The sequence below is a fragment of the Bactrocera neohumeralis genome, unplaced genomic scaffold (assembly GCF_024586455.1).
Source record: "Bactrocera neohumeralis isolate Rockhampton unplaced genomic scaffold, APGP_CSIRO_Bneo_wtdbg2-racon-allhic-juicebox.fasta_v2 cluster09, whole genome shotgun sequence".
Taxonomy (NCBI): domain Eukaryota; kingdom Metazoa; phylum Arthropoda; class Insecta; order Diptera; family Tephritidae; genus Bactrocera; species Bactrocera neohumeralis.
The window spans coordinates 18,065,662-18,076,321 of NW_026089622.1; the positions used below are offsets into that span (position 1 = coordinate 18,065,662).

Sequence of the window (10,660 nt, forward strand, 5' to 3'; positions counted from 1 at the left end):
GTGGTTGTGGTTAAAACCCAACTGCGGGAAGAACTGACTTTGTCAGTTGAATGTGGAGTTGCATTGCAACCGGGTGCCCAAGGACCCAAAGAACGGAAGAGGTTTTAGATGGGCCTCGAACCCGACCAAGGTGGTTAGTGTGTCCATGCCACACTGCCAATTGGTACTGAAAATGCTTAGCATTCTCAGGGCGCTGATCAACGCATTGTTTTGTTGTGCTTTTGAGCGCCGTGGAGTAAGACTGTCGTCAGCAGGTACCTACGTAAAACACACCGGATGTTGTCAACAGTGACGTGGGAGCCAAGTCGCGAGCGCGACGACTGTCTGTTTGCAGACAGGAGATATTTCGTCTTGCTATCGTTCACCACCAGACCCATTTGTTTCGTTCCCTTATCCATTCTGGAGAAAGCAGGACTAACGACGCGGTTGTTAAGGCCAATTATATCAATATCATTAGCATACGCCACGCCAGCAGCTGTACACTCTTCTTAAAGAGCTGCAGGACCAAACCTGTACCTTCTCGGTTGTTTTTCCAGAAGTAGGTTGAAGAAGACACACGAAGAACAGTCGCCTTATCTGAAACCTTAATTGGTATCGAACGGCCCGGAGAGATCCTTCTCGATCCTGACGGAGCTTTTGGTGTTGCTCAACGTCAGTTTACAAAGCCGTATTAGTTTTGCGGGGATACCAAATTCAGACATCACGGCATAAAACAGCTTCTTTTCGTGCTGTCAAAGGCAGCTTTGAAATTGACAAAGAGGTGGTGAGAGTCAATTCTCTTTTCACGGACCTTTTCCAAGATTTGGGGCATGGTGAATATCTTGTCGCTGTTTGATTTGCCAGGTCTAAATATACACTGATAAGGTCCAATCAGTTTTTTGATGGTGTGCTTTAATCGTTCACACAATACGCACGATAGAACCTTAGGAGGGTTATCCCACCGTGGTTGGTGCAGATTGTGGCGTCTCCCATTTTGTGAATTGGGCAGAGCACACTTAAATTCCTATCGTTGGGCATGCTTTCGTCCGAACATATTCTACAAAGAAGGTGATGCATGCTCCTTATCAGTTCTTCGCCGCCGTGTTTGAATAGCTCGGCCGACGACCCACCGGCCACTGCGCGCTGTTGTTCTTCAGACGGGTAATTGCTATTCGAACTTCTTCATGGTCGGGCAATGGATCGTCTGCTCCATTGTCATCGATTAAGGGTATCGGGTTCGCCTTCTCCTGGCGTTAAACTTTCACTGTGTTTCAGCAGTCTGGAGAGGTATTCCTCCCATAATTTTAGTATGCTGTGAGCATCAGTCACTTGATCACCTCTGGGGGTTCTACAAGAGTAAGCCCCAGTCTTGAAACCTAACATAAGGTCGCCTCATCTTTTCGAGCATATCGGCCAGCTTGTTAAGTTCTTCGTACTAACGCATTTCGGTCTTCTTTTGTCTGCAAGTCAAAGCTGGCTTATGCTTAATTAATTAATTTTTTTCGTATTGATTATGCGGAAATTTCTTCAAAATTTTGAAAATCTTAATTAGTATTTTTCACACATCATTATCGGGATGGATTAGTGCGGGCATTGCGTATAATTATTGGCCATACACTTGGGGCCCAAATGGTTCGATTGGGGCATGATGGTATGACCCGGAGGCAAAAAACAAATTTGTATTATTTTGAAAAGTTTGACAATTAAAAAAAATCCAACGTTGTCAGAGAGGATTTTAGCCAGCGCAACTATTGAAAAATAAGTTTATTTCTTTAACCGTGCTCTTCTATATAAAATCTGCCTCGGACGAGAGACCCCCCTTTTAATGACGACCGCGTCAAACGAAATAAGGACTACGATTTGAGGTCATTCACATGAAATAGCCGCTACCTTAATTGGGAAGGTGCCGATGCCCAACTAGTTGATGTCCTTTTGAAAATAAAGGCTGACATCACCGCCGTCCAAGAAATGCGTTGGACGGGACAAGGAATGAGGCGAGTAGGACCTTGTGGCATTTACTACAGTAGCCATATAAAGGAGCGCAAGTTTGGTGTGGGATTCGTGGTGGGAGAAAGACTACGCCGCTGAGTACTATCAGACACTCCTGTGGATGAACGTCTAGCGACAATCCGCATCAAAGCGAGGTTCTTCAACAGATCGCTGATTTGCGCCCACGCTTCGATGGAAAAAAGGGCGATCTGGCCAAAGATACTTCTACGAGCGCTTAGAGCGCACCTATGAGAGCTGCCCCCGCTACGATGTCAAAATCGTGCTTGGAGACTTTAACGCAAAGATCAACGGAATCTTCCCTGTCATGCTCTTGTCCAAGCCATTGTAAAAGTAACGCATGGGTTTTTCAATGTCGGCCACGTCACCTTGCACCCAGTAGCATAAACCTCTTCTTCCAAAAACTGCAAAGGTCAGTCAGCTTAAAATGCTGTAATGCCTAACTCTGGACAGTAAATCCTCGTACCATCTTCGTATTCCATTTTCGAGCCCTGTCTATATACTTATGTTTAATACGTTGCGCGTAGCTTAAATACATTTACGCCGAACATCTTTTTGAATGTTAACTCTTAACCTTCTTTCCCAATTGAAAAGTCGGGGCATGTAGTCGGTGCTTGCCAAGCCATCATGGCCCGTCGACCTATTCCCAAAGTTCTTCTTGTAAATTCCCCTGCAGAAATCAGTCACTCTTCCGATTTTGTCAAGATTAGCACTAGATCAACGGTCGTCGTGGGAGTGGTTCTTAGAGCTCCGTAGAGCTTTCCACCAGCAATTTTACTCCGCAAAGCAGAGTTGGTCTTAAAAGCTGTATGGAACCATCACTTGAGAGAGGAAGAAAACGGCCGGGATGTGCTGAGCTTATGTTTACAAGTATGTAACGCATTGCTGTCCTTTATTGCTATATTTTCCGCATTGTGCTTTTACAGCAGTTAGCTGACACCTAGCTGTGGGATGCCTCTCCAGGCTTTTTGGTCATTTTGTCGTTACATTCTGCTCTTATTCTTATAAAGATCAAGAGGCTTCTGACCCAACTTTGTAAAGCAGGATATGCCCCTACTAACTCGATATTATTTTTTCGTAAAAACATTATTGACTGCTCCAGGGTTGTTCTTGAACATACCAAGGACAAGGTCAACCTTGTATTCTGTAGCATTTTCGATATTTAATACTAGCGTAATGTATTCTCTACGCATCTGCGTTTAGCGTATGCGTATTAACTTTGGACAAGCTTTCTGGCATATATCTTAACTTCAATGATCCCCTAAAAATCGCCTTTATCCTCGGAGCGATTCGACAAAGCGTATTGTGCAACATAGTTGGAATAATTCGATCCGTACCGAGAGGTTTGAAAGGATCGATTGAGTGGATTGGACATTCTTTTCAACTCTCCGTAATAATGTATTCGGGAAATTTGACGGAACTATTCCATTTATAGCTTGGGCTAATCGCGTCCTTACAGCCAGGACACCGACAAGATCTTCTTAAGTGTCCTTATAGTTGTTCGTTCACTCTCCACAGCTCTTCCGAACCCAAACTGGACCTGGCGAGGCGGGACTTTTGGATAATAGTTTTCCTTGCTCGTCACCTTTTTGGTCTTTTCAAAACTGCACAAAACTTTTGTTGTTTTTTATCGTCTTGTCCTGCGAATCAACTTTTTGTATTGCCTTTGGAAATCATTATACTGATTTCAACAATCCTTGCTTTCTGCTACGGCGTTCTGTCCTGGACGTTTTTGGAAGGGAGTTTTATATAGGCACGTTCCGCACCCCGTATGGCATATAGGATACAAAGGGTATAAGACCATCCTTGATACCCTTTTCAGCCACAGCCATTAAGTCTTATGTGAGAAAACTAAGGTCAATATGAGAAATACACAAGCCATCGCTGGATGACGCCTGATTGTAATGCCCTGACACAACCAGCCCAAAAGCAAATTGAGACAATGCCGCAAAAGCAAGCGAAGCAAGGTCCTTTTCCACATGATCTCTCCAACGGAGTGGAGGCCTTCCTCTTTCAGAGTTGGAATGTTTTCTGTCGTGTCGACAACATGTCCGAGCCAGCGTAGCCGCTAATTTTTAATCTTACTTTCTTAGAACGATGTAGCAGATATTGGCAAGAGTTATTCTGCGTTAGATTTCGAGGCTGACATTATTGTTGCCGTTCATACTGGTTCCAAGATACACGAAATTATCTACAACTTCGTAGTTATGACTGTCAGCAGTGACGTGGGAGCCAAGTCGCGACCGCGACGACTGTTTGTTTGCAGACAGGAGATATTTCTTCTTGCTATCGTTCACCACCAGACCCATTTGTTTCGTTGCCTTATCCATTGTGGAGAAAGCAGGACTAACGACGCGGTTGTTAAGGCCAATTATATCAATATCATTAGCATTCGCCAGCAGCTGTACACTCTTCTTATAGAGCTGCAGGACTAAACCGAGAAGGTACTTTGTTTTCTCCAGAAGTAGGTTGAAGAAGTCACACGAAGGACAATCGCCTTATCTGAAACCTCAATTGGTATCGAACAGCTCGGAGAGGTCCTTCTCGATCCTGACATAACGGCAGCTCCTTTTCGTGCTGTCAAAAACTTTGATACCAACACCCAACAATACTCTTTTTTATTGTCAGTTGTTGACTTTCCAGGCCTAAAGCTATTCTGATAAGGTGTGGCTTTCATGCTCGCTAACAATTTTTTGCCGCCGTGTTTGAATAGCTCGGCCGGCAATCCATCGCCCCCCCCCCCCCTGTTGTTTTTTTTAAACGGTTAATTGCCCTTTGAACTTCTTCATGGTCGTGCAGTGGAACGTCTGCTACATCGTCCTCGTTTGGGGATCGCCTTCTCCTGGAGTTATACATTCACTGCCTTTCAGAAGGCTGGAGAAGTGCTCCCTCCATAATTTTAATATCAACCAGCTTGTCAAGCTCTTCGTATTCATGCATTTCGGCTTCTCCTTTTTTTTGTCTGCGTTGCGAGGTAGGCAGTCTGGTTTTTTTTCAATAAGTGGTTTCGTTTGCAGCTGAACGTAAGGAGCTTGAAATGCAGATAGCAGGAATGCAAGTCGAATAGAAAATCGTTCGGCTGTCTGTTGTGATTGCAGGTTCTCGACGTCGAAGCTTCCTTATTGTTGTTGACGTGCGTTTGTTTGCTGCACATAGGCGGGAGCGAATCTTGGCTACAGCAAGATAGTGGTCCGGGTCGATGTTAAGACCTCGGAACGTACGCACGTCCAAAACACTGGTTACGTGTCTTTCGTCTATCAAAACATGATTGAACTGGTTGTGACTTTTCGGCCCTATGCTGAAATCTAGTACTACAGATAACCATATTTCGGACCCCAGCGAAGTCGATCAACCTCTACCCATTTGAAGATGTTTCATCATGGAGGCTGAATTTACCAACCATTGTGCCAAAGATACCTTCTTTGCCGACCATGGCTTTAAAGTCGCCAAGCACAATTTCGACATCATGGCTGGGCAACTTCCACAGGCGCTCATAGAATGTTGGTCACATCGTCCTTCTCTTAGAATGGATTTTAGCTATACGTTCAACCACCGGGCTGTACTCGGCGATGTAGTCTCTTTTCCACCACGAATCCCACACCGAATTTTAGCTCCTTTTTGTGGTCACTGCAGTAAATGCCACAAGGACCTACTTATCTCAGTCCTTGTCTCGTCTATCGCGTTTCTTGGACGGTGGTGATGTTAGCCTTTACATTTACGAGGCACCTTCCCAATTAAGTGGCCGAAAATTCCATGCATGTTGGCCACTCCCAAGTGAATGGCGCTTTGAGAACATGCGTTAACTTCTACACATGACTTCATAATCTAACTTAACCTTGCCCCCATACAACTAATATCAGGAGTTTCGAATACCCAGTTTAGAAAACTCAGGGAGCATTTTATTAGTGGGTGGTATAGTCAAAAATAAATAAAACTTGTTCAATGTTACACTCATCTCCCATATATGTACTACTAAAAACTAATATTTTAACAAATTTATGCCGAATATGACCGTCAGTGTGAAAGTTTTATGTTAATAAAATTGCTTGAATATATGTTTTCAAGTATACCTGGCAATGTCGGATTTAATCCATTTTTCGAATTTCACTTCATTTGATTGGTGATTATATGTGGGGTACCGTTAACAAAGCTCCTAGAGGAATATTATTAGTCTGTCACATGTTTATTTTATGTAGTATAGGTAATAAAAGAATAGTCAGTATTGCCCCAAAACTTCTATATGGTACATACTACTCATAATGATTTTTTCTAACAAGTTTTATGCCGAATATGTCGGTCCATGACTATAACATATACAATTATATAAAATTAATAAGTCCCTTTCTCTGCCCTCAGTATACAGCGTAGACTTATTTTTGTCTTTCCTCAACCGGTCAACTTGGTCAAAATGTGAGATATTTTAATGGAACTAACTGGACAAGTTTTCTTAAAAGTTGTATGATCTAGCGCTGAATTTGAATGTAATTGGTTTGTGGCATACTTTGGGCTAAACCTCATGGCTCTAATATATTATAATGATATATTAGGTCGATTATCTTGCTCTTGCAAGATGCAAAAATCCTATACCGAAATATGCAAGGACAAGAGAGCACCCATTGCAGAATCTAGTTATATATGAACGACTGATTCGGTCAATTTATTGAGAATGATTATTGTGCATTACTATTGTGAATTGGAGCATCTTCTGCATTCATTCTTAACAAATCTTTATAATTTATGTAGAAATTATAAAATCTATTTAACACTTACTTTCCTCAATCATTTAAGGGCGAAATACGTCTTTATGTAAAATGACAGATGGCACAGGGTTGCAATTATTTTTTTACGTGTCATTGCACGAAAAGAAACATGGTGTTTGGTCTGACATATCTTACAGCTATTGCGAATGATTTTCTGCGTGTGTTTGTTGTTGTGCCGTTGCACCAAGTGGAAAATTCTGCAATTCCTGCACCGTGCAAGGGTTTTGCAAGAGCAAGAGAATATCCCTATTATATTATATATACGAGTATTAAATTTAACCTCTTCGGCCGAGTTGATATCACATCTATATGCATCTCATTTGAATATAATTTAGTTGACGCAAACTAAAACATAGCTATAAAACTAAGTTAAAGTTTATTGCCATCAATATAAGTCAAGAAGATATCAGATTTGATTGTAGTTTATTGACGATTTCGTCAAATAATGAATGCTGAATTTTTTGCAACATTTTTCTAATATAATCTGCCAGCACCTAATTTTTGGGGATTTAATTCTTTCCATTTGCAAATGATCTGTTATAACAACTTACCCCTTTCTTACTTGTTTATGTAATATATTTTATTAATTCAGACCCTTATACATATCGCTCATTTACTTCAATAGTGCCATAACTCAAAAAACGCATTTTTTCAGGAGAGCAATTTTTAGTTTTCAGCTTTCTTTTGTGGGTTAAATAAAAGCTATGATCGCAGATTTTCTATGCAAACTAGTGATATGTCATGTGAAGTATACATTATAGAAGAAATTCTACCGAAATTAATGATTTCCCAATTTTTTCTTGAACAAAAACTTTTCAGCTTTGAATTATGTCATTGTTTCTGAAAAAACATAGAAATTTCTCGGTTATAAACTAAATGTGTCATTATTGTTGAGAAATAAAATACAAACCCCCATATTCATAATAAATAAAAATGGTTTTTAAAGTTTTTTAAAATGACATTTCCAGCCGAATTTCCATTTATAAGAGCTTTATATTTATTTTTGATGAATAATGGGGGAAATTTATACATTTAGACATTTTATTTTCGGGGGTTTTTAACGTAAAAAAAATAAAATACAAAAATTCATAGCATCAAAACATATTTTTATATGAAGTTCATTTTCAGTTTTTAAAAATAGTAGAAATAATTAGTAAATAGTGGAAATACATAGATGACAGAATCACAAATTGTTATAAAATTCTTGATAAAAGCGTGGAATCAAGTTCTTTTTAATTAATTCGTTGATATCTTGACTTTTATTATTAGGAATTCCGATTTTGGAGTGGTAGGCTTTTTGTAAATCAATCGGTGTGCTATGTTTCTTCTTGGATTTGATTAAAGGGTCTTCCCTGAACTTCTCCTCAGCGTATGATGTTTTGAAAAGCACATAGTTGGGTGACTCTCGTTGAAGCTTCTGGATTTTCACTTGAGAGAGTTTAATTTCTCCCATATTCAATAGACCCATGTAATTAGAGAGTAATTTGAGGTCAAAGAAATCTCCATAAGACATTTCTTGCACTAAGAATGGCTGGCCTGTTTTCTTTGCTGATCGAATTGTAGTAATGAATGAGTCAGTGGTGTATACTGGCCCACTTTTAAGCATTCGTTTAGTTGCTCTCTCAATAAGGGAATGTGCTGAGTCACCTTCATTTTGGGTATGGCCTTTGAAGAGGTACTTGTGGGTGATAGACTTTATATCCAAGTAGCGAACGGCGTATAGATACAAGGCAAACATGAACTTGTTTTTCTGTTGTCCAGCACAATTATCAGAATAAAATATTATTTCATCTTCATTAGTCTTTGCCAAACTTTTAATATACTCAAAAACGCATGTTCCTAATTCATTAACCCCACGCTTTGCATTGGCTTCGTCCCAAACAAAACATTGACATTTGTTTGTTTTATATCAAATATGGTGAAATTGAACACATTTACTTTAGATTTATAATAGAAGGCAGACACTTTGCCCTTTGGTAATTGCATGACTGCTTGCAAATCATACACTGCCTCAACTGCATTTTGACTTTTCTTGTCCTTACTTTTCTCTTGTCGCGACAAACTTTTTTCACGCAAGTGATTTTCATATACGGCTTTGTTGTTAGATTTTTCTTCGACCGTCATATTAGTATAGGCTTCGCATTGCTCACATAGGTCTTTTTTGGGGTGGATAAACCCCTCAATGATAGGGTATTCAAAATTCACTTACACCCGCGATTAAAAATGCAAATGAAAATGCGCGGGTAATTTGGTGTACAATTACGAGTACTTTAATGTTTTTTTATATTTAAAATACAATCAAATTTTAAATATATACATATAGATGAATTTAGAACGGTGTTGGGTTCAATTAAATTATTGTTGAGTTGAGACAAGATGACGCTCGCAGGAACTGGATTGACACGAAATTGTTTCTAGCGCGTGGGAACTTTGTTGTGGCGAATATCCAATCGAATGCTGTTCACGCGGCGTAATGTATGAGCGAATGTTGATGTGTTGATGGATGAACTACCGGTGACGAATTGTGTCTGCTTTCCCGTTGCCCATCCTTTTTGTTGAGTGGGTTGGCGTATAGATGTGTTGAGTTGTGCTATAGTGTCTTCAGCTGTGGTGAATTGTACTGTAGCATTAGGATGCGCCAATTTTAACGGGTAGAGGGGGTGGATGCTTAACTCATTTAAACATCCTGGGCCCCCTAGGCGAATATTTTGCCTAGTTTTATATATACGAGTATAATCTGATGCATGTAATTCGGCTTACTGTTGGTGGAGTAACCGAGGCCGCAGAATATTAGCTGTAAGAAGCGATTTTGGTTTTAATAGCCAATAGCATTTTGTGTAAATATTGGTGCTTGAGGTACTAATTGATTTTGCGTGCTTTGTCGACTTACTCGTACTCGTATTGTATTATACCAAAAAAGTTGTTTGCTTTTAATAACTTTTTTTGGTATTATTTACAATTTATTATTTATCGGTTTGACATACCGGTGGTTTATTATACGCATTTTCGGTATTATCGGAAATTTTGGATTTTATTTATTCTCGGCTTATGAAAGATAGTAACTCCACGCCTGGTCAGATATGGCCAGAATGGGTACTCCTTAGCCCTGGTATTAGGACTGTGACAATACAGGGATCTTGCGAGAGTGTGACCGGTAATTGCGAACGGCTTAATTTAGAATTATAATTTTTTAAGTGACCTCTGCTTATGTTAGTTATTTTATTTATTCTATTTGAGAATTTAGGAAACTATTTATTAAGCAATATTTATGAGAAGTGTCGTTTTTCTATCTCTTTGAGACAATTTTGTTATATATTGTTTTTAAGTGCGTATGCATTAATTTGGCAAGTAGTAGCACGCCATATAGCTTCAGATTTTTGAATCAGGATTTTGTATCATTTTTGGTGAAAGCCAGGAGAAAAAAAAGGAAATATTAAAGTTTTCCGTAAATGATCTATAAAACGAAATATATGTGCAAAAGGGCTGTTTTCTTTCTTTGCATATATCTATGTACATAGTCGCGATAAAGGCTTGATATTGTTTTGCTTCCTTCAATAAACGTTTTAGATGTACTTGCTCTCGTATAATGGCTTTCGATTTTCGGTATTGTTTCAATAAACGCCCTTATTCCATCTGCCATATTCTTGTCAAGTTTTTTGTGCTTTCCGTGTTTGCCTCTTTGATCCGGCTCCAATACTTCGTTCGCGAGTCGATCGTTCGTATTGGTCGATCGTTGATATCAAGAGTGTTTTTAAAAAATAATTTGCAGACGCGAAAAGAATTATCAAATTTCTTAAAAAAAAGGCCATTATTGTATTGTCGAGGAGCTCTCTTTCCACCCAAGCGCACATAGCGGTATTTGGGCTCAACGAGTTTCATACAATTGGAAATAAATTGCCTCTGCTTCTCAATGT

General features: G+C 39.7%; 1 long non-coding RNA gene across 1 annotated transcript; it reads left to right on the forward strand.

Moving 5' to 3' along the window:
* Positions 1-7,791: 7,791 nt before the first annotated feature.
* Positions 7,792-10,433, forward strand: LOC126764266 (uncharacterized). The gene is made up of 3 exons (XR_007667849.1): positions 7,792-8,122; positions 8,236-8,912; positions 10,165-10,433. It is a non-coding gene; the product is annotated as an uncharacterized LOC126764266 (long non-coding RNA).
* Positions 10,434-10,660: the final 227 nt, after the last annotated feature.